Source organism: Phoca vitulina, unplaced genomic scaffold (assembly GCF_004348235.1).
Source record: "Phoca vitulina isolate PV1807 unplaced genomic scaffold, GSC_HSeal_1.0 scaffold37, whole genome shotgun sequence".
In the NCBI taxonomy this organism is placed as follows: domain Eukaryota; kingdom Metazoa; phylum Chordata; class Mammalia; order Carnivora; family Phocidae; genus Phoca; species Phoca vitulina.
This window is the reverse complement of record NW_022589740.1, coordinates 4198667-4203902: the sequence shown is the minus strand read 5'-3', so window position 1 is coordinate 4203902 and position 5236 is coordinate 4198667.

The following is a 5236-nucleotide window of genomic DNA, read 5'->3' as shown; positions in this document are numbered from 1 at the left end:
TATTGGGGTGCCTGGGTGGCTCAGTCAGTTAAGCATCTGCCTTCGGCTCAGGTCATGATCCCAGGGTCCTGGGATCGAGCCCTGCATTAGGCTCTCTGCTCAGCGGGAAGCCTGCTTCTCCCTCTCCCACTCCCCCTGCTTGTGTTCCCTCTCTCGCTGTGTCTCTCTCTGTCAAATAAATAAATAAAATCTTTAAAAAAAAAAAATCATATTTATTTATTTATTTATTTATTTATTACAGGATAAATGTAATGATAGAAGAAAATCTGTGATCCCTTACATTTTAGTGAAAATGTAAATTGGTGCAACCTCTGAAAAGAATAATTTGGCGATATCTATCAAAACTATACATGATCCAGGAATTCCACTTACAGAAATTCCCCCTACAGTTATAGTCTCACATGTGAAAAAGGACGTATGTGTAAGGATTTTCATTGCAGCTTTGTTTATAATAGCAAAACACTGGAAATAACCCAAATGTCCATCAAAAGGGAACTGCTTAAATGAATGGGGCGGCAGAATCCAAACAAGAGAATACTATATTAGACAGCCACATAAACAGATAAGGAACTTCTTTCAGTACTGATATGAAACAGATCTCTGAGATACATTTATTGTTAAATTAAAAAAGAAGGTATAGAAGAGTGCAGTGTGTTCACTTTGCACATTATATTAATAATGTATACAACGTTTATACTATGGACACTTTGTTTGCTAGGTACTTCATATGTATAAAATGTATACTTAATTTGTATATTATATATATATATAGTATATTATATCCTTCCAGATATAAATTTTGCATTTTTTGAAAGGGAAAAAATGTAGATACACATTTGCTTGTACATGCAAAAAATGTATATCTGAAAGGATGCATAAGAAGCTTTTTTTTTTTTAAGATTTTATTTATTTATTTGAGAGAGAGCACCAGCAGTGGGGAGGAGCAGAGGGAGAAGCAGACTCTCTACTGAGCAGGCAGCTCAATGTGGGGCTCAATCCCAGGACCCTGAGATCATGACCTGAGCCGAAGGCTGACACTTAACTGACTGAGGCACCCAGGTGCCCACATAAGAAGCTATTTAGACTGGTAGCTTTTGGAGTGGCATATTGGGTTCCTAGTAGGAGACTTTTACTGGTAGGACCTTTTGACTTTTGAATCCTGTGAACATGTTACCTATTCCAAATAAATTATAATTTTTAAAGTCTGAGCACAATTATTTGCCTTCCAGGAACTTTCAACTACTTGTAAGGAAATGATAACTCATTAATGTATAAGACCAAATATAAACATCAGAGGTGAGGGAGTTTAAACAACTAAATTCAACCACCACTGGATTTTTAATCTGGACTTGAACCCAACTGGACTGAATTATTTTCTTTCATTTACCTTTTCCCTATTTTTCACTGGTTTCACTCCCAATATAGCCTCAACTATGGGGAAGCATGATCAGTTTATTTATGGACTCTGATTTATGCACTGTGGATTTGGATCCACATGATAATAAATGATACTATTATAAAAAATGAATAGACCAAATCAACTCTTGTTTATGGTGCTATAGATATGAAATATGCTTCCATAGATATGAAGTAACGAAAACATTTGGACCTTGGGGAAACTTGCTAGAATGATCCTAACATATGTATCCAGTCTGAGAACGAGTTTTAACCCAAGTGAAGTTTTTGCATAACAGCAAGGTGAAAGTTTTGGCCAGCATTTTTGGGGTTATTGGTGACTATCAAAATCCCCCAAACTTAGGCTTCCCCTTTCAGCATCTTGGCTTCTCCATGGGAAGCTTTGGCTATCTGCCCGAAGATCAAGCAGCCCGTCTTTGACAAGACACAAAAGCTGTTTTCACCTCAATGCTCTGCAGTTGTGAAAAATGAAAAAAAAAAAAAAGAAAAGAAAAAGGCAAGATCACGGAGAAGTTACTCAAGAGACAACAAAATTTACATAAGTGAAACTGATTAGAAGAACTTTTTTGGCTGTGAGAATTAAAAAGCCACGTCAAGCCTGAATAATGAAAAAAAAACTGCTATCAGCAACAACAAATGACTGACAGTAGCCTCTATCTGTCAACCAGTCCTCTTAGGAAGGTTGGAATAAGTTACAAATGCTAACATATATGAGATCAAACAAAATGGTCTCCTTCTAGGACATTGAAGAGGCTCAGGGACTTTAAAACTGGATTAAAATGATTCAGGCATCCAGGAGAAAACTGAAAAACAAGGATAAAAACAACAAACCCTGTTTGTACCCACCACTGTTCTAAAAGTTGCTTCATTCTGGGTGACTATGGAAGGTAAAAAAAAAAAAAAAATCTAGCTGTACTGAGAAATGTACACATTTTTGGGAAGAGTGAGAGGTTGCTTTAGAGACCTGGAGTCAGACCCAAGTTCCAGTCTTATTAACTCTATGACTTTGGGTATGTAGTTTAACTTCAGTGAACCTGTTTCCTTGGGTAAAGTGGAGTGAGGTCTAAATGAGACTCTGTCTCTAATGTGCTTAGTAGAAGGCAAGGTGAAATCAGTGTGTGTATTGATAATATCAATGCCAAGAAATGATTTATTAAATTAAGGTCCAAGAGCTATGAATCTAACCAGACTGGTATTGTTATGGGTGACTTTCAAACCATTTTTTAAATCGAAATTAATTTTCCAGGACACCTGGGTGGCTCAGTCGGTTAAGCATCTGTCCTGGGATTGAACCCCTAGGGCTCCCTGTTCAGCGGGGAGTCTGCTTCTCCCTCTCCCTCTGCCCCTCCCCCCACTAGGCTCTCTCTCTCTCTCTCTCTCAAAATCTTTAAAAATAAAGAAATCAAGATTAATTTTGTATTTATTATTAAAATTTTATTTTTTAATTAAAAAATTTAAAGTTGAAATGTTTAATTTTTCCTTCTACAAAGTAAAATAACAGAATTAAAGTTGTGCTGGGTTGAAGGTCTAAGTTGGTCATCTTAATAATTTTGGAATTTTTCATTATGTTAAAATTAACTAGAATTTCTTTTCTTTTTCAGTTTGCACATTTAAAATTCTGGCATTGATCCCTTTTTGATTCATCTGGGTTTCTCATGTCAGTAAATGCTGATCTACCATAAAACAGAAATTATTTACATAGGATAATGTAACTTATTTACATAGGATAATGTAACTTATTTAGGGACCATTTAGAAAATGTTTATTTGGATAGCTGTTGTTTTGTTTTGTTTTTAAAGAAAGATGCTTCACACCTTGGTAATTTTAGAACGGACTGTTCTCTAGTGGAGAGCAATTCCTCTTTTTACACCTCAAGTCAAATATTTCTGTCTATTCTTCCGTCAAATTGAAAACAAAAGATAGCAAAACAATGACCCTGTGGTTGGTTTCTCACTAAACAGAACTGAGCACACTGCGAGAATTTGTCCTCTTTATTTGAACAAACATTCATTCGGTGCCTACTGTATCTGCTTGACTTTATGGAGAATGCAGAGAAGACCCCAAGATCCACGCTGTCCTTAAAAACACAAGGACTGAAGATACTATCCTAAGTTATGGGCGTAGCTCCTCCTCCTCCCAAAATAAAACAAAAGATACAAATAACAGTGTTAGAAAAGTCATTGAAGCACCAGAAAATAATTAAAGCAGTCTGAACTCAACCTTTTATTTTTTATTTTTTTTAAGATTTTATTTATTTGACAGAGAGAGAAAGCACAAGTAGGCAGAGCGGCAGGCAGAGGCAGAGGGAGAAGCAGGCTCCCGGCCGAGCAGGGAGCCCAACGTGGGGCTCTATCCCAGGACCCTGGGATCATGACCTGAGCCGAAGGCAGCTGCCTAACCGACTGAGCCACCCAGGCGCCCCTGAACTCAACCTTTATACTCTCCACCACTGAAGTCGTATTTTATCAAAGCTTTGCAGTTATTTCATGTGTTGTGGTGCCTCATTGATCCTAACCCAAATGTGGTATTTCTGTGGTTTCATCGGTTCTAGTGCCATATCAGAGCACTAGAACATATGAAAGAGATTTAATAAATAGTATTAAGATTTTAAAAAATATTTACTGCATCTTGGGCAGTATTCCCCGTGCTTTGTGTGCATTGATTCAATTAGTCTTCCTAAAAAACTCTATGAGGAAAGTACTGTTATCACCTCTTCTTGATGGTTGAAGAAATGGAGGAACAAAAAAAGTTTAGATAACTTGACCAAAATCTTGTGTCTAGTAAGCTCTGGCCACAGGATTCAAACACACTTTGGCTTTGGAGCCCATGCTGTTTAAACTCTGTACTACGCTACACCTGAGGAATTTATTGAGTCATGTTAATGAAGAGGTTGCAAAGATTGATAGTATTGGAGCAGCATAGTACGCTGACACCTACCGGGGCTGGACAATTCCAGAAGCAGTCTGACCTTTGTTTGCCTGCACGTTTTTGTTTTTCCATGCAACGGGGGCTAATCCGACTAGTGTTGCTGTAGATATTCTAGTATATGTCTTTGATGAATCCTTGAACTTATTTCTGTTCAGTACATACCTGGTACGTTCCATTGCTGAATCAATCATATATACATACATACAAGAGAATTTCTGGGGCATAGTGTGGAAATGTTGGAAAATGTACCAATTTGCATTCCCCGGTCAATGTATGGGAACTCCAGTTGCTCCACATTCTGGTGGATCTGTAGACGTATCAAATTATGGTTTTAATTAACATTGTCCTGGTGGCTAATGGAGTTGAGCTCCTTTCCATATGTTTATCAGCCTTGTGGCAGTAAACTCATGAAGTGTCTTTTTAAGTGTTTTGTTCACTTTTTATTAGGTTGTCCATCATTGATTTGTAGGAATTCTTATCAGATTCTACATATAAGTCCTTTGTCAGATATATTCTCACACTGTGTGTTGTCTGTTCTTTCTCTTAATGGGGTCTTTTGATGAACAAAAAGCTCTTAATTTTACATAGTCCTATTTACCAGTTTTTCCCTTTATTTTTTTGTGGGTCCCATTTAAGCAAACTTTGCTTGCTCCAAGGTCATGCAGACCTCTTTCCATATTTTATTCTAAAATACTTATTTTTCACATTTAGATCTGCAGTCCTTCTGGAATTAATTTGTTTGCTTATCATGTGAGGTAGGGGGTCAAAGTACATTTTTTAAAAATCATATGGATAATCAGTTGTCCCTAAACCAGTTATTGAAAAGATTTCCCTCACTATATTGCAGTGTCATTTTTTATCATAAACCAGTTGACTGTATCTACATCTGTGT